The 22,944-nt window shown below is 47.2% G+C and overlaps 1 protein-coding gene across 3 annotated transcripts in view; it reads left to right on the forward strand.

Annotated features, from left to right (window-relative positions):
• The window catches only part of CBFA2T2 (CBFA2/RUNX1 partner transcriptional co-repressor 2), a 65,646-nt gene that overhangs the window by 3,762 nt on the left and 38,940 nt on the right, over positions 1–22,944 (forward strand). Inside the window, exon 1 of one of the 3 annotated variants that reach the window (XM_069807410.1) lies at positions 19,492–19,789. The exons of the other annotated variants lie outside the window; for them this stretch is intronic. The gene's annotated coding sequence lies outside the window, so the exon portion shown is untranslated. Of the gene's footprint in view, positions 1–19,491; positions 19,790–22,944 lie in introns of those variants that run through there. 3 annotated transcript variants of the gene reach the window in all.

The following is a 22,944-nucleotide window of genomic DNA, read 5'->3' on the forward strand; positions in this document are numbered from 1 at the left end:
GTAATAGCCCTCGACCTTGGGTTGCAAGGATATTTTCAGAAGATAAATGGCATTCTGTTCTCTTGACTGTGGGTCCATAGGTGACACTTTGAAGCTTTTTGAAATATTACAGAATTCTCTCATTATAGGTATGGTTTTGAATGGAAAGTGTAGCATTAGCTATTTTTTTCTGTGGGTGTCATAAAATAATTGGACAAATACTTAGTGAATGCTTGCAGAATTACTGCTGCTTTTCTCTGAGTGGACTCAATAGACACACCAGTTTGTTAGCATCCATACCAGCTTCTCCCAGAACTAAATATATCTGTATTTTTTAATCCTCTTGATCTCTTGGGAGTTGATCTGTCACTTCCTAATGCTGTAGCAGCAAGTTCCTCCAAATATATCACCTGAGATGCTCCCACCTGGTTTTTGTATGCATTTTATCATGCCATTACTGACAGGAGGCAACAGGAGGAGGAAAAGGAGGTATAAAATCCTAAAGGAAAGGAAACAGGGAGGCTGTACATGGTTGTTGTATGTGGCAGTAGGCTGGTCTGGCAAGGGATGTTTGCGTCAAGCAGTCGCCGGCACTGGTGGGACTGGGCTGGTGGCAGATGGTAGCTGGGCAGCACTGGTGAGCCAATCCAGGGTCCCTCCTGGACGCCCGCCTGGCCAGCAAAGACTCTTCAGATGCCTTATCGGGAGTGGTGAGCACACAAATGCTTAGCCTGATAACTCATTACGTCCCGGCTATCTTTTGTGTCTGTTAGCCAACAAATATTTGCTTTATACTTTTAAGTTGTTGTGCATCCTGCCTGCGGATCCTCTTTGCATCTGGCTGGACGTGCTTGAACAAACAGAGATCTCAGAGGGGCTGAGGTGTGGGGTACATCTGTGTGGTCACACATGGTCCTGGGCAGGCAGACACTCATGGTTGTCTGCTTGGAGCATGATCAGCTTTCTTTCCTTAAGTTAGTATTGCAGGATACAATATTTTGTGGCTTTGTTCTTGGGAGCAAACATTTTGGTGGGTCTTGGTTAAGCAGAAACTTAATTTAACACCTTTTTTAAAGGGTGGGGGTATCTCAGCCTGCAGCCTTTCCAGGTGCGGATGAGATTAATTTGCTTATCTTAGGTGATGGCAGGTAATTGCACGTGCGGGGGAGGTACTGTAGTCAGGATGTTAAAACAGAAAGAAGTCGAATGGCTCCCATGTTCCTCCCCCACTGTGCAAGCTCTTTTGCATTAAAACACCCCGTCTAGCAGATCTGCAGGCAGGAGTCTTCCCTCCTCCTCCTCCTCCCTGATGGGGTTTGGTGGGGGCCAAGAAGCCACTGATGAATTGTGACTGTAAAGCGCTGAACTTTGAGGGGAGATGAAAAAAACCTTCGAACCATTTGCCGGCCTGGCAGCGGGTACGTGGGTCGGTAATGGGGTTTATCTTCTGACATCATTAGGATCTCTGACATTTCTAGCTTAGAAACAATAACTCTCCTTATCCGTTGTCATGTTTTTCTAATTAAAGACAAAGCTTGGTAAATATTTTTTAAATGATTGAATTTCCCAAGTATGGAAAACACATGTCAGGAGTCAGGCTGGCTGCATCCAATGTGCCTTTTCCCATAGCGTCCCTTGGAGCACGCGAGTGCAAATACAAATTTAGAGCTGTGGGTGACAGGTTTATCTGGGATGATTGGCAAGGATTTATAAACCAGGAGGGGATTTACTTCGCTCTCCCTCCCTCCTCTTCCCCCTTTTCTCCCTCCCTCCCCGACCCCCGTCTCAGAAATAGGAAATTGGGATCACATTAAACCCTAATTGGTTTGGCTCCAGCGCTAGTTCGGTGGCTGCCAAATAGTTAATTTATTGCGTGAGAGTTTGGCCATGTGTTGAGAGGCAAATTTGCTTGAAGCAAGGGATCTTTGTAAACTGTACATCTATTCCCGTGCCAGGTCCTGTTTACAGCGGCACCGGAGTGGGGTGCGGGAGGTGCTTTCCATACCCATCCTGGCAGGACAGCGAGGGGCGGGACCCTGCCACGGGGCTGCTGTTTGGCCTTCCTCGCTCCCCAGCCAAAAGGCTTTCAGGAATAGTTGCCTAAAAGAGCTTAAAGTGGTTTTAGCTGGACTTGGTGATCAACGTTTGGAAACTGCCAGCTAGATAAGACGTGGGAGGCTCTCAAGAGAATAAATGCATCTGTTTGGGAGATAACAGCAGGCCTGGGCTGTCACCGCGGAGCAGGGCCAGGTGGGGAGTCCCCGGGGGTGGCAAGATGGCTTTTCTTGGATGATGTGAGGAGGGGCAAATGGGAAGCAGGCATATCCGGCTGGCTTCCCGTGGCCCTGCAGAAGCCCTCCTTGTTCTTGCCCTTCTCCGTGAGGTCGGTGGCTGTCGGACATCCCAGATTTGTCGTTGCTTGCTGTTGGATCCGAGGCATCTAGTTGCGTTTGGCTCCCTTGAAGGTTTCTGGAGGTTGGGCTCCAGCAGAAGGGCTTGCGTGGGCTTGCAGGACAAGCAGCCCTCACTTAGGCCATCACCATCGCTGCGTTCACCAGCACTTGAAAGGGAGTTACTTGGATTAAAGAGGATGCTGCAGCCTGAGTTAAAAGACTCTCGCTGCTAGCGTGGCTCTGGTTTTGGAGTATGATTTGAAAGAGGCTGTGTAAGGAATAAATCCACGGCTGTGGCATTTTCTTTCATTTCTCGCTGAGTTAAATAACAAACTTGGTGTTAGGGAGCTGCTTCCAGCTCCGAGGCAACAGAATTATTACCGCTGCGCTCAGCGGCGCCCTTTCTGTGTCAGCTGCTGTTTCCATTGTGAACTTGATACCTGAAGGCTCAATATTGTGACCCTTTAATTTTCAGCTGCTAAAACGTACCATGTGAGTTGGCTAAAAGGGAAGAGCTCAGAGGGGAATTTGAAATAGTTATGCTGTGGGAGCAGTGTGTTTCTTTGGGTATTTCTTAAGTGCTGAGTGTTTAGGAGAAATTGATAGGTAGTAGCAATGCACTCTTAGCAATACTTTTCGTTCTGTAGCTCTTGCTTCCTGGGATGTAATAAAATCCATTAAGTTCTATTTATGATCTAAGGCCCAATATAGTAATAGTTTTATTTGGATAATTGTGGCTGTTCTACCGATAATCAGAATACTGAACACTTCCAGGCTGTGTATTTAGGAGGGTACAGGGTTGGTAAGGCCAAATGTTAGCCAGTTTTTGTGAGGAGTCAGAGAGACATCAGTTCAACAAAAAAAAAAACCCTGGATCAAGCTGAGCGTCTTTGTAGGAAGGCAGCTCCTGCCTGCAGCTGCCACACTGGGGCCTTGCTGCCCTGGATTTGCCAGCCATAGCATGGAGGTGCTAGCAAAGTTAGGCAGGCAAAAGGGAGACAAATTGGACAGGTATTGGAAGCAAACAATGACGGGATTTTTTGGAGAGCATCTTTTCATCCTGAGGTCTGAAGGCAGGTTAAACATTCATCAGGGAGCCACTCCCCACTTGTGCATCTCCTGCTTAGTTTGAAATGCAGCCATTTCTGGGATGAGCTCCTGTAATTACTTTAAAGTACATCTTCCACCACTTTTGGCAGGAAGGAAGGAGGAATACTGTCCTCCATCGCCAGACAAAATACAAATCAACAATTGGGATTTTTTCTCCACAAGCGGATCTATCTTCTCTGCCATTAAATCTGAGTTGGATGGAAGCCTTGTGCCCATTTTGCTTTCGCGATGCAAGCGTGGCGTTCTGCAGCATGTAGCCCATGTTCACATGAAGATTTAAAGCAGCAAATTCTAGCCAGAAATTCTTTCTAGTGCTTTGCTTTCCTTCTGCTGTTTGCTTCCCTCTTCGCACTGCAGATGCTAATGGATCACCTTCCTGTGGTGAGTAACGATACAAGCAGTACTTTACGTTGTGCTGAGAAACTGTCCTCTTCAGAAATGTTCTTTCTGAGATGCATTCCCACTCCTAAACCATCACAGATTAGGCAGCACTGAAAAACCTTCAAGCTTAGCTTGAGATCACTTGTGTCAGCCTAAACACCTACCTCCTGTATGAGCCTGGACTCATACTTGAGGCTACAGCAGGCTTGTGCCACGATTGGGTGCATGTGCAAGCTGATGCATCCAAGTTTCTAGCTTTCTGTGCATTCTCTACTCTCTTCTTCCTCCATTTTCATAGATGGAAGTTATATTAAACTTGATGTCCTCATTGTGGAGCCGCCTGCTTCCCGGGACCAAATTTTTTTTGCCAGGAGATCTGCTTAGAGGTAGAGAGAAAGGGCAGCAATCTGGAAGATGGCTTCCAGAAAAAAATAAAATACGGCAAATTTGTGGCAACCATAAAGCAAACTAGTTTACCAGATCTGGGAGAGCATCCCAGGGACCTTTGCGGAGGTGAAACCATTGAGGGTTGTGGGATTGGGAAGCACAGAGGCAGGAACAGATCCTTAACTTGGTCTCTGCTGTCATCTGTGCATCCATTTCTCCAGCCAAGCCACCCCTCAGCTGTAAAGCTGTACACAGAAAGGTGTACACAGAAAAGAATTTAGATGCAGGCAGTACCTTGTTCATAGAGCTTGTAAATTTGACCATGGGGTAACAGAGACCGCAAGTCAGTGTCATGCAAAATTGAACTTTTGGTGGATTGTCTGCATCCATTTACTGCTGTTCGTTTACTCCTCTGCTGCAAAAGCTCAGGCTCCAGATTACAGCTCATACTCCATGTGAGTCTCCACATTTCAAAATATACTGGTTGCTGCCTTTTTTTTCCTCCAGCAGATGATTTTTTTCTGTGAAAGTGTGGTCTGACCTCTGTATCTAGGTATGCTGAGCACCTAGAAGTTAATTTGATGGAATCGTCTTGGGAAGAATCTTGGGCAATGGCAGATACCCTTCTTTTGGAAAGCCTATGGATGAGGCTCTTGCAAAGGGAGCAGTGGAGGCAACCTGCGCCCACTCTGATTTAAGCATTGCCATGCCCGCTGCCCGTATCTAACAGCACCCTCTTGGCCTTGCACTGGTTTTGTACTGCGGTACTTCAGAAATGTTCACCAGCACTTGTCTGTCCTTTTTCTTCTTGAACATACTTGTCTCATTGAACAAACTTTTTTTTTTTCCCCCTGTGTAGTATTGATTTTAGCAAGAGGAAAAATAAAACCTCTTTGTGCATGTGAATGGGTAAATGACTATCAGAGCACACAAACTGTTGAGCAGGTTAATTTCTAGATGTTTCTTGATTTGCCTGCTACCAGTTTTATTTAAGTGTTAAGTCTTCAGTCACCACAGCTACCCTGTTCATCAGGTTTTATTTCCCATTTAATAATTGTAGCAGTTTCCCTTGAGCCCTGTACCTTTAATTAAGAAAGCTAAGTTTGATGTAAAGTTAATGGAATGAAATTTGTTGTATTTTTATGGTAAAATATGCTCGCAAAAATAACATTTGTAGACTCAGTCACTACTCCTGAACATTGTTTACCACATCTCCTGTTTTCCTTGACCCTCTGTCAGTACTGATGACTTTTCTGATGGCCAGAGACCAGGGTCTGATCTGTGCAGAAATTTTTGCCTTTGGTCTCACAGATACTGTGCGCAATAGTTTGGCTGGCATAGGATCTCTGCTTTCCCTTTTGAGTGTGTTGATAAGGATTGCCTCAGTTCCCACCAGCACTGCACTTTTACTGTCCTGCCAGTGTTCTTGGTGGTATAAGGTGGCCCAGGAAGCCCTGGAGAACCTGGCAGCACCGCACGGAGCTGGTCCTACTTCAGGTGGACTCTGGGCAGACGTGACCTAGCCACCATCCAGGCTTTGAAAGCCCTATTCAGTGAAACCCGATGTTATTTCAGGAATATTTCCTATGCTTAGTGACCTGTGAGTGAGCCCTGGTAGAAACAGCTGCCAGAGGGGTACCTCCCCATGCCGTGCTGCTGGGCTGCAGTGGTACCTAGGTGCCTCTCCAAATGCACCAACCACCCTGCTCTGCCCTGCACGAAGCCTCCCTTGGCAGAATTTTGCAGCAACTTGCTTTTTCCACTCCTTGGTGCAGGATTTCTACAGCTGTTGCTGGTCCTCCCAGTCTGAAGACCAGGGCAATGCTGGTTCTCCAGATAGCCCCAAAGAAAATGAAAAAACTCAGATGGGACGAGAAGCGGTGGCATGCATGGGCTTCTTCAGGTGACCACGTGCAGTAGCCTTCTGTCTGCTGACTCTGCTTCTCCAACATGGGGTGAGTCTGTAGTTCAGCAGGAACAACCAAGGCGAGGATGAGCCAACGGACAGATCTGCCTGTATACATGCAGCATGCCAGGAATTTAAATCTGTCACCAACAGTACTCTCCAAATGGCTGTGCTTCTCCGAGCAGCGGCTCCGTGAATGGAGATGCACCTCATCGCACCTGTTTTATAACACAGAAGCAAAATATTCGGGGCATCCAAATAGTTAGAGCCAGACAAACAAATTCTGGCAGTGGGAGCGTGAGTTTCCATCTCGTTAAGCTGTTGGCAAAGCTCTGGTAATTCCAGTCACTGATGCAGCGCAGGAATTATCCCTCGACATGACTGGTTGTGTCAGGTCAGAGCATCACTGTTTTTTCTCAGCAGTTGTGTGTTTATACTTGAGGGTAAAAGAAAGTGTTGAAATGTCAATTCATTGGGTTCTCTGGTGCTGGAGCAAGGTCTCATGAGGTCAGAAAACAAGTGTCTGAGGATTTCTGTACAATGAGCATAAAGTGGATTTCTACACCTTAGTTGTAGTGAGGAATTGTTTTCAAATCTAATGGGTTTTTTAATGCAAAACCTAGCACTGATTCTCTGTTTTGCAGAGGCTTGAAGGTTCAGCTTGGAGGTCACCAGCTCAGCTGCAGCCCAGGTTGGCTTTGTCAAAGTTCCTGCTGTCTCAAAGCTGTTTGTTGGTCTGTATGAAATCAGCTGGTGGTTTTGGTCCACTTTCTTGGGGACTGGTCAACTCTACCATGGTTGGTCCCATTTTTGGCATGCAGGAGGTGTGCCATGAGTTGGAGAGATGGAGTTGGATGAGCTGGAGATTGCGGTGTCTTCTGGCTCCTCCAGCAGGCAGAGGATGAGGCATTTTGTTGAAGGGGTGGCACGCAGATGTCAATAGGCATGGGAAATTTGCCTCCAGCGCTGTTGCAGATTTTACGGTGTCTTGCAAACAAGAAAGAGCAGTGTGCTCTCCCTGCCTCGTGTTACATTACACAGCTTGAGACAGGCGCATACAAAATTCATTTTAGAGGTCCGTCGTCCAGTCCCAGAGACTAAGGAATGTTTTAGTAGGGCTTTTATAAAATTTGTATGCTTTATCAAGGGTCCTATTGTTTCCTCATTAAAGCAGGATTATGCCTCTGGGATTAGCTGTTCTGCATGGGTCAAGAGGACAGCCACGCTCCATTTTCATGGTAAAATTCTGGTGCAGAGGTGTATGGTGAAACGGCTGAGGCAAGTGGGAGGCTGAGTACCCAGGAGACACAGGGTTGCAGGTACTTGGAAACAGGGTCCAAGAGGAGCTTTTACAAATGTTAGTTTGATTGGACTTAACTCTTGAACACATGGAAGGATTTTAGAGGGCTGCATCTCCAACTCTTTTTATCATTCAAACATTCCATCTCCAAGACTCCTTCTGGTGTTAAACAGCCTCTGTTGTTTGTGCGAACCTTAGGGGGTGAATTTGCAGCTTTTCCATATGCTGAAACAAGCAGGCAGGAAGACCTTTAATTTGCATAAGGATCTTCTGTAGTCAATACAAGTTGACCCCACAGGCTTTCTTGAACTAATTCCTGTCAGTTTGGCTTTGCAAGATCTGATTTTTGCCCTCAAATGATCTCTTCTTCCAAAAGCTTATTCCATTGTGGATTTTTTTTTTCCTTTGTGACTACGATTCTGAATTAGGTTCAAGTCATCAAAAAATCACTGCTAAGAGATAGCTTCTTTTACTGATGCTGTAGTGCCCAGATGTTTGGAGCCTATTGGTTTTGTTTGGGTTTTTTTAAATGCACTGTCTGTCTCTGCAGTTTGTAGTCACATAGTTGCATATTCTTGTGTTCCTAATATAAATATTGTCATTGCTGAACAGGGACTTGCAGGAAAATGGTGAAAAGAAATGCTGAAGCAGGACTGCTAATCAGGTAGATGTATTACACTGCTGTTTAGTTGTAAGAAGTCTCCAAGAAGAAGAATGAACTCTTGGACTGGAAGCCTGCTCAGACTGCAGTATTACCTTGAAGAGAGGTGTTATTTGAAATGACTGCTGTAAAAATCCCTCAGAAAATGATTTTAGTGTTTCTCTTGCTCTGCTCATAATGATGTTCCCTAGAGGATATATATTTGTCATCTATTTTTCTAGATCTGCAGAGAAGTAAAATCAAAGTACTCATGCTATAGCTTGGAGGATCAGGTCAAACATGAGCAGCTAACAGCACGTGTGGTCTGCCTTCCCCTACGCTGAGCAGAGCATCCTGTGAGCCTGGCTGCCAGGAGCACATCATGGTGGCCGGGTTTGGCTGCAGTGATGCTGGAGAAGCTGCAGCATGCCGTGCTTGCACCTGCCCTGGGCCAGGCTGAGTCCCACCAGCAGCCCTGGTTGGGTTGGTGCAACCCAAAGCTGTTGTGCAAGGGGTGCAGCTGGTTCTAAGTGTACGATCGTTGGGGCATCCTATGGTGGTCTACAGCTCTGAGTAGGACTGGTGGTGTATCTGTCACTCATCTCTTCCACACCTTCAGGGTTGGTTTTTTTTGATGGCTGGTCAGTGGAAAGCTGACCGTGGTCATTAACTGTATGTAAATGAGTCATGCTGAACTCAAAACTCAGCATGCAGCATTTCAGGTTATTTGGGCTCAAAGCAGCGAGGTTATTAACCACAAACACAGCATTTGTAATCTAAATACTGTTAGGCCTTAAGTAGGGCAGGAGCTGCTGTAACTCTAATCTCCCCCTGCAGCACGGGGCAGGGCTGCGGCAGGCCAGGTGTTTGCCTTTAACTGCAGCTGCTCCATCTGCAGAAACAGGTGGGGACGTTCAGGACTGTCATCAAAACACAGCTGGGAAAAGTTAAGAGCAGCCCCACAATGTGCTAGTTCACCTGGGCAGAGCACACCCCTAAGCAGAAGTGCCGGTGATAAACATGGCTTCACCTCAGCTCTGGGTGGGATTAATGAAATGAAGAGAAAGTAAATGTATGCTTGAGCTGCCTTCCACACACACACACCCCCACACACACCCCCACCCCCCAATAGCAGCAGCACAGCCAAATCAAATTGGCTATTTCCGGAGTACTGCCTTTTAACTGCCTGTGCCATCAAATCCAACCCCACTTCGGAGAAGCTTTGCTGATGAATATCTCTCATCTCCTACTCCAGGTTTTTCTTACTGTTTTTTAAATTAAGATGTTTCTTTCTTTTTTTTTTTTTTTTAACTCATGTAGAAAATCAGGATTTTGACAGCTGTTAAAGTTTCAAGTTTAGTAAATCTGAGTTTTGGATTGGAGGTAATTTTTGGCCTCTTCCTTTTCCCCCTATGTGCGTGTTAATTAACTTCAACATACAGGTGTTTGACTTCTAGCTCTTGACAGTTGTCTGAATGTTGTACGTCCCTTGCATGGGATAGAAGACCTCTGACTTCTTTGATGTGATGCTCTCACCAAATGCTCCTTTCAGTCCATTGAAAAATCTTCTCTTTTAACTGTCCCAAATATTCTTCAGCATATTACTTACCATGTTTGTGGGAGCAGGCAGAGGCAGGGGGTGTTGGGCATGCACGAAGCAGAGCATGGTGCTGAGTGCTTGCTCTGCTTGCTCCGCTGCCACGGGGAACTTGCCAGGAGGAGCACAGAGCACAAGCAGGTCCCCCATTTCTCCTACATAAAAATGATAAGGGATGTGATGGCTCCTGTCCTCTTGCCTAGGGACGGTGTCACCTGGATGTAAAATACTTGGACCCAGGGCAGGCAGCGCCTCAGTAATGGTGTGTTTCCTCCTAAGCGCTTAGGACGGAAAAATAAGTTTTGGGAACCTTGCATGACTCGCGCCTCCCCATCTCTCTGACTCTGCTGGGAGTTTTGTTGTTAGTGCTGCTGAGTTGATACGGGAAGAGCTCAAATGCCCAGGGAGTGAGTGGAAATGTGCACCTCTGGGTGAGGTGGGTCACCCTAATTCTGTGCTGGGGGCAGCTACGGCTGAAAGTGCTGGGTACAGACATGATGGTGTTGGAGGGAGCTGATGCCTCCAACAATTATGGGCTTCCTCTTTAGCTGGGTTGGTCTCTAGCTTCTGCATGTTAAATCCTGAAAGTTTTTAAGGGTGGGTGGGTTGTGTGCTTTGTCAGCCTGGTTCTAGTCAGCTGTTTCTCTAGGGAGAAGCTAGCTGTATTTTTTTGAGACTTGATTTTCTGTACCTGTTGTGCTTTGTTGAATGAGTTTATTTCAGAACAATCTTCCGATTGAATCGTTCTTCTGTTGGAAAATGTCCGTTCGTTAAGACAGACACTTTCTCTGGGACCAATATGTGCTCAGGAGATCAGAAACCACCCTAGGTGCTCTGTAATTGTATTTACTAAACTGTACAACATGGCCTAAATAAATATTTACTGATTTGAATATGGTTCTTTGGCATCCTGGTAGAGCACTGGCTGTCTGACCTTTGGCTGTCCTGATGTTACCTTGTTTTGTGTAATTTTTGAAAGAGGGTTGTTTTTTTGTTTGGCTTTGCGTTTTTTTTAATAACCACATGGAAGGGGAAGATTTTAAGTCCAGGTTTCACAGGATGGGACTGTTTCTGCCCCAGCCTCCTGCTTGCTGAAGGCAATAAATGGTGTCCTCAGCTCAAGGTTTAGCATTCGAAGTTTTACTCTGACAGCATGCCTTTTCTGCACGGGGAAGTTGCTGCGAAATTTGGGTGTGAATTTGCAGTGTACCAGCTGCTGCACTAATGCCATCTGCAGAGATGCGCAGAGTGCTGGAGTGCTTTTGTGCAAATCAGCTTTCTGCGCTTCCCTTTCAGGAAGGCTTCAAGGTAGCACTGCTGCCAGAGATCTGCTCTGCAGCTGGCACGGCCCTGCTTTGGGGCTAAAGCAAGCTGCTGCTACCTATGCCTTCTGGTTATGGGCTGTGGTTTCACCATCACTCAAACCTCTCTGGTCACTGGTAGCTGCAGAGGAGGGTGCTTGATCTGGGGTTTAGCACAGGGGGGAGGCTGTATCCTGGTGGACCCTGGCAGGTCCTGGTGGATCCAGCAGCACCACCAGACACCACTATGGTCCCATGTGTGCGCTTGTGGGGGAAGGGGCCACCCCAGTGTGACCGTGGGCCAAGCTTGGCTGCTGACCCTGGAGGAACAGTGTAATGGGAATGACAAGAGATTTGGACCAGAGGAGAAAAACGCATGTTAGCGCCTGAATATAGTTTTTCATCCTCTTAAAATTCTTCTCTTTCTTTGAAGTGTGAATCCCAGATGCTACAAAAGTATTTTTCCAGACATGGCTATGCTGTCTTGCTGTGTATTTTCCACCAAATTGCTGAATTACTGTTTTCCTTCTGGCCTTCAATTTTTTTCATAGCTTTATCTTTTTGTCTGGATGTTTTACATGGCTAAAACTCATTCCATCTAGCATACCAATCTGAGAACTCCCACGTGAGACAGCATCCCCACTGAGCTATCGCATAGGACAGGAATGCTGGCTTTTTTTCCTGGAACCTTGTAAACATGAACTTCCTGTTGACACGAGCTGTAAATCTGCAAATAGGCTCTGCTTCTGACAGAAGATGAAGGTAATAAAGTTTCAGGTCCTCGTTCACTGTGCCTGGTCCTCCTCGAGCTGCATCCAAGCACGCCAGAGGCGGTGGAAGCACAGAGGCACAGGAGGGAACCTGCTGATTGCTCTGCACCTCTGGAAATGCGTCTTTCCCTTTCTTTTTTTCCCCTTTTCTTTAGGCACTCAAGTATGGATGCAATGCTAATAGAAGCCAGGTGGAGAATCTCAAAACCCTAATGACTCTAAAATGATGCTTCATTGCTTGTTTTCTCCTTTCATTTCTCCCTGCCTCTCCCACCACAGAGCTGATCTTCAGTTTTGGGGAGTTAATTCTATCCTACATCCAAAACAGGTATTTTTGGATAACAAGCTGGCCAAATTCTGGCAGCTATTAGAAGACTTTGCATATTACCACCCATGTCACTTAATCTCGCTGTTATTTCTACCTTCAGGAGGAGGTCTGGTGGGACGCATAACGCACACTAGTTGTTGGTTTTTGCCTTCTATGCTTAACGCTCTGCTCTTCTGTGTTTTGTGCAGCAGCAGCTTGTGAGCCTCATCCCATGTGGGGCTGGGGGCTCCCGGCAGCAGCCGGCTGCTCTCTCTGCCTCATAACGCCCATGCAACTTGAAGCTGTGGCTAGCAAGCCGTATGCTTTACCTTCCTTCTCCCAGTGCCAAGATGAGTGCCTGTAGCTCGCTAGGAAAAGAGGCAGCAGTGCGTGGAGAATAGCTGTGTGGTTCCCCATGCCGTGTGTTTTTCGGAGGTTGATGCATGCTTTATTTCTGGTTAGGTAGCAGAGGCAGGTAGTAGACACCCGGGCAGGTGGCTGAGCTCAGCAGATGCTGTGGGCTTATAATGGTTGGGCATGAGTGTGCTGATCTTCAGGACTGACTGTTGGGGATGCTGGGGCTTCTCTGTGCTGTCAGGGAAGGGATGGAGGCAGGTGAGGGGCTGGGAAATGGTGGAAGCAGAGTGGAGAAGGGAAGCAGAAATAAGGTGAAAAAAGACATTAGAAGCATGGTAGTGGAAAGGGAAAAAGGATATAGAAAAGGAGGAGTGGTTACAGGACATTGAAATGTGGAGCAGTGGGCAGGATAAAAACAAGATCTGGATGGAGGCTGAACTCTGTTAATAAGCATCCCATTAATTAATACTTTCTCATGTGGCAGCACTGGGGTGTGGATGAAATCCAGCCCTTCTCAGCCTGACCTCCGCACTCTCCTCGCTCGCCACCGTGCTGGTTTCTCTTTGGCTTCCCGCCCTAAGCGAAACCGCAACCTTTCCGACTTCTCAGGGCAGAATGAAAGGCACATGGCAGCGGTGTAAGAGGAGCCTCTCACAGTCGTCTGCGCTTGGGTGGGCGTGCTGGTTCTTTCGTAAACTAATAGCTCCCAGCAGTGCTACTAAATCAGACTTGGTGGAGCCGGGAGCGGAGAGTTGGAATGCTGGGCCAGGCGCACAGGGCTGCGCCGGGTTGTTTCTTTTTTTTCCTTCCCCAAAACCCACCATTTGTTAGGTCCAAAGGGCCAACTGACAGCAGGAGAGGGAGCTGGCAAGGATGAGCTTTGCAAAGAAAATAGTTTAAAAACTAAAAATAAACCCCCCAAAATAACACCCCCAAAAAAACCTGTTTAAAACATAATTTTTTGTTGTTTGATGAGGCTGGAAGGGAGGGAATCCTGTTCAGTGCTAAACCTGTAAAGCCAACAAACTGGGATGCTACTGGAAGGCCCTGCTTAAAATCCTGAACCGGTGGGTTTACTGGGTAAAATGAACAAAACAAGTGGGGATTATTTTTTTTTAAGTGTCTTAAAGGGAGACTGTGGTTTAGGTGAGAAATTTGGATACTTTTAGTCAAGGTTACCAGGTTAGTGACAACTAATTAGCAAGAAAATAAACCTCCTTTGGTGGCTGTCTGATGCCAGGTCGTGGCTAGGCAATGAGGTGGGGAGGTACCACCTCCTCCGAAGGGCTGGGCAAGGGCCACAGCCCCAGCAGCGCTCACAGATGCAGCAGTCCCAGGGCCTGGAGGGGAGGGAAGCTCAGGATGGAGTGGGGGAAAAAGGCTTCTGTTAAAAGAGCCCAAGATAAAGAAGGAAAAGCCGTTATCCGGGGGAAAGCCACAGCCTGCAGGAGGGAAGTCACCGGTGGAGGGAGGTGCAGGAAACAAGCTGGGGCGTAATGACCCTGCTGGCGGGAAGGAGCTTGGGATCCGTCACGTGCGTTTTATTGCTCATATTTTTTATTATAAATGCTGTCCTTTCTGGGACGAGACCAAAACCACAAGTTCTGCTGACAAGTCCTGCTTTGATAAGCTTTAATGTGTGCTTTCTTAATTGTTGAAGATCTTCCACAGGGGAGGTGGTGAGGAGTACTGGGAGCCCAGAATAGGGTGTCTGATCCTAGGACATGGCTCTCAAAGCACATCATCTCACCTGCAAAAGGGAAGATTTCTGCTTCCAAAGCTTGTCTGCACCATAAATACATGCCAAAGGGGATGGACCTGTAAGGTCTCGGGCAAAACTGTCAGATCTGGACAGGTAACTGGCTTTTCTAAAGTAGCAGGGAAGTGCCCGAGTCAGCTGCAGCAGAGTGCTCCATCAGCACAGCTTCCAAAGACAGAAATGCTCTTGATCCCCCACCTGGGGTGTTGGGCAATTAAAGATGATCATCACCAAAATTACAACTGGAGGGCAGTGGATGGGTGTATTTTAACAAATCTCTGTAATCGAAAGGCACTGCTATTGATCTGGAAAATATTGCCAAGCTGCAGAGCTGTTGGACTAGACTTAATCCTCTGCAGGCTGGGTTTTACTCTCTCCAAATAGGATTACTCATTTTTTCCGTATTTCTGTGTTTGGTTTAAATACCCGTGACAGCTACAGAGGCTTGGATTTCTAATCAGAGCAAGGGTGTTAGATTTAGGAATTGGTGTGTTGTTTGGGGGGGGGGGGGGGGGGGTTTGGATAGGATATCAGTTCCTGGGTGTTTTTTCCTTTACATATGCGGTCATATAGGAGGAATAAGGTAGTTTTTGCTTAGGTGTCGTCCCTCTTGCCCCAGCCCTAAATCAGCAGCCAGAAGTGATGTTTCAGTAACTTCTTTAGATTGTACTAAATTCCTTGCACCTTTGCTCCCACTGTTTTTTTGCAATGTCTGATCATAGTTGTTCTGGGTGTAAATTCTGCCAGCGTAGTTCTGGGTGTAAATTCTGCCAGCTCAGTTAAGGCCAACTTTTAATACATTTTTTTTCCCCTCTCTGGGCAGTATTGAAATGGCACAAAAGCCAAACACTACTCACGTTCACTCCTGAAGGAAGCAATATGATTAGATTTACTTGACAAATTAAGCTTGTTAACATAATCTGCCATGTGCTAATTTAAATAATGGATGTATTGAAAAGAGGATGTTTGTTAAATGTGATAAATTTGCTAGGAATGGAGAGGTCTAATCTCCATTTGGGGGGGATGCATCCCCCTGTCTGCTGAGCTTGAACTCAAGTCAGTGAGCCTCCCCTGCAACCCCGCCAGCATCGCTTCAAAGAGAGCAGTCCCTTCTTGGCTCCACTGACTTGTAAGTAAGGCATAAAGAAGGCAGTAAAATGCTTGACTTTCCTGCCAGACCTGAGCCTGGAGGAGGAGGAGGATCCCAATTGGTTTCCATCAGATTCCAGTTAGCATGAATTTATGGTTTCCACTTAGCCTGATAAATGGCTTTGGCTGCCTTGGTGCATTTGGATTTATTTTTCTGTGCGATGGAAAGTGGTCAGCTTAAAAAGGCAAAGGCTTTCCAGGGTTGCCATGAATATGAGTGAAGCTTCTTTCCGAGGTAAGAACACAGCAGGCAAAAAAAAAAACCTGTGGCATGTCATAAATATGGGTGGAATAGAAGAGAAATCAGAAGTAGTTCGGGACTCTTGTGCTTGCTGTGGCAAAGGGCTGTGATAGGCATAAAAATTCCACTGGAAACTGGAAAAATTCTTCAGATTTCCTCGCTTTCCTCAGAAACCACACTTAGCAGCAGGTATCAATAGCTCCCAGTGTTCAAACTTTGTTTGCATCGTTCTTTCCATGGAACATTCCCAGGAGAAGAAAGCAGAAGCAGATTAACGCAGCGAGCCGGGGAAAGCAGTTTCCCCTGTGCTGCCTGCAGTCCTCCTTCCTTCTACTGTAGTGGTGATGTCTGGGTTACAAAATCTATTTTAATGCATATTTGGGGAGCAGGCTAGCCTCTTGATTACGTAGAGGTGCTGCTCGAGGTCGGTAGATGACATATCTCAGTGTCTTCTATTACTGTGCTGCCCCTGCTTCCTCCTGCTCCATTTGCAAAGGCAGTAGTTGAGCAGGGCATGGTATGCGGGATGTTTTCTCCTGGCTTGCTTTGCAGTAACGGGAGCGGCTGCGTTGGCACTGCTGGAGAGACTGGCTGGCGGTGGGATGCTTGCCTGCTGCTCCACACTTGCCTGTGGCTCCACAGACCTGCCTCTGCCAGTGGTGACCTTAGGGATGGGTCATGGTTTGAGCAAGCTTAGGCACATGGGTCATGTTTAGGATACAATCCATGAGCCTTTCAAAGGAGGCTTTGCAATGGCTCCTACTCAGGGCGCCCAGGTGTCCCCACCCTTAGTTTTTATGCCTTGAGAGCCCAAAACCACACATACACCTTCCCTACTCTGAGGCCGAGCTGTGAGGTCTGGCATATTCCTTCTCTAGCCAGAAGTGGGGATGTCTTTCCTGAGGATGTTGGGGTTTTGGTAGAAGTTGGCCTGTGGACACCATGACAAAGAGTGCATACATGTTCATAAAGGTTTGTAAAGTCAAATCATTGTAACTGTACTTACAATACTTGGAGTGGCCTGAGTTTTTGATGTTTCAAACTACTTTAGGTTGTAAAAATAGGGAGAAGATTTATTAGGCCATGAGTTGTTACAAATGGTAGTTACAATCCAGTTGTCAAGTTGGGGACAGCTTTTGTTTATGTAAAGTGAAATGTTTACAAGCTGTTGAGGTCCTTAAGTTAAAATACAAATAAAAAAGAAGGTGAGGGAACATCTAGTGCTAGTTAGCTATTTCATATAGCCCAACCCCCCGTCCATTCCATGTAGCTTGTAAGAGGGCTTTCTCTGATGACTTTGACCCAGAGACCTGGCAGCTCCCAGGCTGTGTCTCTTGAGCATCTTCTGTTCGTCATACAGCATCCTCCTCCTCTCTTGTGCTCAGATTGAGGTCAGCTTTTGAATTCACTGGCTGGTTTCAGGCTGGTTTGGTGATGTTGGGACAGGGCTGGACAGGGAACAGTGCTGTCTGATGCTAAATGCTTAATGCCTTAAGCATAGGGCTGCATCCATCTGCTTGGTACCATCTCCACTGGGGGCAAAGCTGCAACATGAGCTCACTCCTCATAAGACATCAGAGAATCCACATGAGAGCCACCGCTGTCGGCACGACCCTGGCTGGGGAGGGCTCCTGTTGGGGACCTCACAGCGCGAGGCGCCGGGGAGCAAATCATGAGACGCAAGTCCATAGGAAAATAACTTTATTAATTCTGGAGCTCATGGAGCTGCTTGTTTTTTGTCTCCCTTCATTGTCTGTATAATTTAGAGATGATTTTTCCATCTTGGCTTATGAAATATTGAGAGCTTCAGTATTTTGCGCAACCTTCATCAGAAGTGTCAGAAGCCCCAGCGAGCTAAACTTTCTGAAATTAAATGTTTTATTGATGTGCCTTGCCAGCAGCCCTACCAGTGGGGACTGGGGTGCAGAAAGAAGTGGGTGCCAGGAGGCGCTGGTGGATCTGCCTGCAGCGCCTGCTTGTTCCCAACCAACTTTGCCGCCCGAGCGCACAGTGTTCCAGGTATCCATGCATTGATGCTTGATTGTGATTCACTTTTTTTAACTGAAGCATGTGAAATTGCTGGTCTTAGTTGAGGTTTGGAGGTGGGAGGGTAGCTGTAAATCCATGCTCCCTCTGCCTGCAGCCAGGCTGCCCTTCTCGGAGTGATGTGCTCACCCAGCCAAGGCTGCGGCAGCTTCATGTACTCCTACAAGAGCTGAAAGTCTCCTGCCCAAATGCCTCCCCCCATTTACCATCCAGCATCCTGCCTGTGCTGGGGAGCCCATGCTCTGTGGGAGGAGATCATGGCCTGTATCTTCATGAATGCATACCGTGTGTGCTCGCAGAGTGCTTTTTTAATACTTCCTTTAAAGCACTTTTTTTCCTATCTTTACAGCCTTTTCCCTTCCCAAAGGAAAGTAGAGGTACCTTAAACTAATTAGGAGTAAGAGGCAGAGAAGCTGGGGGTGAAGGGTTAGGTGGGATGCTGGGGGGCAGTACTTCTAGGAGACTTAAGGACATGGCTTGGCAGTTAGGAGTAGCCTACTGAAGCACTGGAAACTTCATAAAAAGAAGCATTTTGCTGTTGGTGAGCGAGCAAAGTATCCCACCACACTACACCAACTGCGGAGAATGCAGCTCATGCAATTTCTGGGCTTTTAAAAAACCAGCAATCCCTCAGCTTGGGCAATGGCAGGCTTTTAGTTTGCTGTCCTGGCAAGGTACATAGGTCTCTGGCTCTCAAAAAAGTAGCTGAAGGGAGAGTTAGTGTTGCCTGGAAAGATTTGGAAAGGATTATATCGAAACATGAAGCCTCTCAGCTTAGAGGAATATGGATTGGAGTGATGAATCCTTCCTGAGATCTTAAAATGTGCCTGTGCATGGTCTGCAAGCAAAATGCAAATGTTGCTTCTCCTTCTTGGGTGGTTTTATGGAAGCTGGAAGGAGGATGGCATGGATGAGGATGGTTTGGGCAGTAGCTGGAGGGGTGGTTGCCTCTTCTCTGGGGCAGTGTCGCAGGCGGCCAGGGACGCCCGTCTACGTGGTGAGGAATGCTGTGTGTAAATCTGTGTTTCCCCAGCACCCGGCTTGCGGTGAATGGTGCTGGGCTGATGGGATTAGTCAGGGGCCTCCAGTTAATATCTGTTGTTCACACCGCACATTGCGGAGTGGCTATTCAAAATTACCAGGAGGTTTGTAGGTGGCAGAGCTGCCACGTCTGTGTATTAAGGGGAAGGGAAATGCTCAAATCTGTTTGTGTCCAGTGCGTTTCTGTTATGAGCCTCCCTTGCTGCTGTAAGATCCCTGGTGGAGTTTACTCCCTGTATAAAACATTTCGGATTTACATTTTCCTTTAACACTTCCTCTTCGATCCGAGTAATATGTTACACATTTAATTGCTCTTCCTTTGAATTTTCCAGTCCTCGTTTGGTACCCTTGCAACATCAGTATCTTGTTATCTTGTTGTTGCTTCTAATTGCTAACACATGCCAGCTTTCCAGCACTGCAGACTCTGGCGCTAGGGCTTGGAGGGGAGTTTACAGGGAAGATTTACATGCATGGGGCAACCTTCAGAAAATTAATTCGCTAGTTTACCCAACAGCTTATCCAGGTTTCAGAATTGAGAGCTAAGACGAAGGCTGATTTACACCCAGTGCTGCGTAAGGCAGAGCTGATTTTGGAAGGGTCGCTCCGGTGGAACCAACCCACAGCGCCTGTGTCGGCGAAGCCCTCCTTTCCTCTTTACTGCCCTGCCGCCGTCTCGCTGTTATTGCTGGCCATAAACAAATTACGTGTATTTAACAAGTTAATGTCAGCCCGGCTGCGAGGCGCTGGTAGGTGTGTGCTTGGTGACATCAGCTGGCGAGCAGCCTGGCAGCAGCACGGCGCAGGCAGGGAGCAGGCAGGGAGCCGAGGGTGTGTGCCTCTAAGCTGGGTATTCTGGCAAGGTGGAGAGCTGGTCTGTTTGGCAGGACCTTCCCATCTGGGATCCATCTGTGTTTCCCTGGAATCGGACAGGCGGCTCCAGGCAGTGAGAAATCGCAGATGTGCGGGACCTGACACATGTCCAGCTAATGAAAGGAGAAGGCAGGCTGGGCTCCGGCTGCGCTCGAAGATCACGAGCAGAGGAGGAGGAAGAGCGCTTTTATTTATATTTCAAAGAAACTAGGTGTATTCAACAGCAGCTGGATCGTTGCAACCTTGCTGTTTAGGGTAAGCAATAGAGGGGTCTATTTTTAAATGGGACTGGGTAGGGTGCAGCGTATCTGGGGGCAGTGGGGGATGCTCGCGGGGGGATGCTTAGCCACCGTGCCGCCAAGTAGGTTTGAAGAGCAACGTCGGTTTCGCTGTTGGTGTGGAGAAAGCCTCAACCTTGAGCGCAGGTAGAGGGAGAGGGTGGGAGCAGCGCCGTCCGCAGAGCTTTGCCACCCAGCCTGCCTCCAGTCGACTGCAGTGGCTTTGCTGGGGGAAAACTTCAATAGAGGAGCCGGCTGCATGCGTGGATTCTGCAGCTGAAAAAATACTAAACTCTCTCCGAGGAGAGCTGCGTTAGAGCTTTCTCTATGTTGCTATGGAATGGTTTATGATTTTTTTTCTTATTTTTATCCCCCCACCCCCCCACCCCCCCCGTGAGCAGAAGGCTGGGATTCAGTATTTTCTGGGGAAATGAAAGAGCAGGAAGGTTTTTGTATATTTTAGCAGAATGTGTTTTTCCGCTGTGCCTAGCCTTTACTCTCATTTCTGCCTGCTGATACAGAAGGCGTGGGGTAAATCTGCAGAGGTAGATTTCTTCCATCGGCTCCCAAATTTCCTTAATTTTTCCTGTGTTTTCAGTGCTTCCCTGCATTGTGGCAGAGGCTGCTCCCTTTTTGTCTTTGCGCTCCTTGAGCAGCAACTGATGCTACCAGCATCTAAATCTCTCATCAATTTTGCGATACCAGAACAGACCTCCCTGCCCTATATATTTTTGCTGTCGGGCTGCAGACTGCTGTATTTTCTCTTATTCCATTGTAATCTCCCGATCCTGCATATGTATTTTAAACCTGCACTCCCCCCGCCCCGTTTTTTGGGAAGGTTCAGCAGTTGAAATTGCTCCTTCAGTCCTCTGGAGTAGCTTGTTGTAAAGATCCTTCTGTTGCACGTTTGCTGAGCTGCTGCTCCGGGTGTGCGCTCTGCAAAAAATTACCGGCTTTTTCTCCTCCCGTCAGCACACGGCTCCTGCATGACGGTACTTGCAGTCCATTTTGTGTGCCGGCAGAATCCTGCCCAGCCACGGGAGATGCACCAAAATAAGCACTTGAAAGTTTGGGGAGCTAAAATGTGGCTGAGGATCACTTTCTATTGAGCTGGAAAAAGAGAGAGTAATATTTGCTACGCTCTCTGGTGCAGGATGATTCCCTTTGGGGCACTTTGCTGTTGCTTTGTCCGGGTTAGTTTTAAGTGTGCCAAATGACAGGGTTTCCCTGGGGAGAGCGCAGTGCAGCCTGGCTGGGCTCCCTGGCAGGGTGCTGTGCTGCTGCATGGGCTGCAGCTCCGTGCTCGTCCGGTTTGGCCGCTGCATGTGCCACCTTAAGGTTTTCCTTCTCTTGCAGCATGCAAGCATTTGGGTATAGACTTTTAAAAAACGTATATTGTAAGTCTGCTTCTACAGACATGCCACTCACCTCCTATGCGTCCCTCGCTGTCCCCGGAGAGGAGGCAGGAGCGCGTGCTGCCTAATGCTCTGCGACTTCAATGTCTCAGCACAAAGGAGGAATGAAAACCAAAAAATCTCCAGCAAAGCTGCACAGAGTGTGACGATATCTAAAAGCAAAGAGCTTTGCTCCTCTTCTGTGGCTCTCCTGAAGACTTCCCAAATTTGTGAACACAGCGCAGCGTGTTGGAGCATCTGCTCCTGCGGTCTCTTTGCAGGTCGGGCTCTGATTAAGCAAACCGAAGTTTTGCTGGCATCAGGGCGGCATGATTTGGCCATTAAACAACTAATTGCCAGTGTCTTGCTCAAGCCCTGTGGAAAATTTTTTTCTCTTGTCATGTTCCTCTATTTTTGGAAAGGCTTTGGGGTGCCTGATGAGCTGAGTGCTGAGGTTGTTATATTTTGGGGAAGAGGGTGGCTTGAAACTCAGTGGCCAGTTGTAATAATTTTATAGAAATGGGGTAGCACATTCAAGTGAAGACTTTTTTGGGGGGGGGGGGGGGTGTCTGCTGGATGATGTGATTTTCACTATTAATATGGAGAAGACATTTAGTCTGATTTTTGGGACTACCTAGGCTTCACCTAAATGACTGTGGGTCCTCCCCAGCCAGGTACCCCTACCCCAGCACATCCACCAGTTAGAGAAACCTGCAAAACTAAGAGAACCCAGTGTAAGAAACAAGGTAAAAGGGGTAAAGCAAAGGCAGTTTGAGCAAATACTGCCAACAGGAAAGCGCAGTAAGCCAAGTGAAGGATTTGAAGGGTCTGAGGATGGAGCAGAATTGCTAAAGGCAAGGAGAATAAATCGTTAATCTGAGAAGTCTATTACATAGGGAATGCCCTGAGGAAAAGAGCAGAAACTCCATTTAATAGTGAAAAGGCCAAAACAGTGCTGCCAAGTCGGGTTCTGCTCTGCCCGGGGACTGGAGCCATGGCCCCTGCTTACTTCCAAGATGCTGCTATTTTTGCAAGTTGCATCTGCTGATTTTTGCAGAGGCTTGTTTAAGCCCACTGAAGCCAAAAGCAATGGGAGCTTGCTTTTCTCATGTGAACCATGGGTCAGGCTCCTGGTTTTTTTTTTTCTTCTGTTTTATTCCTCTTAGTCTTACAGGACCAGTGCCCTGAGAGAGCAGGGTTTCACTTCTTAATGCTGCCTTGTCTGTTGGTTCAAGTGGGAGTCTCAAATTATTTTACTGCTTTACAGGGCTTTGTCAGGTGTCGCTGATGGTGGATTTTGGCTTGTAGACGTTATCACTGGGGGACAGTAGGCAAGAGGAAAAGAGCTGAGTTTTCAAGGCAACCAGTTCTTCGGTTCCCAAATTGACCCATAAATGCAGTAACCATCAGCAGCATTTTGCAGGAGGCAGTGCTCTCCCACAGTTATGCTCTGGGATGGGCGAGCCAGGTGGCCTTTTGTTTTTTCCAGCTCTGGTTTTTTAGGGTTTGGACAAAAAACGAGATTTGTTTGATGTACGTGTGCAATGTTTACAGTATAGCTGGATAGCTGAACAAAGTCATTTGAGGACTTGGGCATATGTAGCAGATTTAAAGCAATGCTGGCTAGTTCTTAAATCTGAACAGGAGATGGTCATAATCTGTTGCCTATTGGGTTTTTTCCCATAATAAGGGCTGGCTTATGTATACTTGTTCTGGGCTAGATTGTAGGCTTGCCTTT

Source organism: Haliaeetus albicilla, chromosome 2 (genome assembly GCF_947461875.1).
Source record: "Haliaeetus albicilla chromosome 2, bHalAlb1.1, whole genome shotgun sequence".
Taxonomy (NCBI): Eukaryota; Metazoa; Chordata; class Aves; order Accipitriformes; family Accipitridae; genus Haliaeetus; species Haliaeetus albicilla.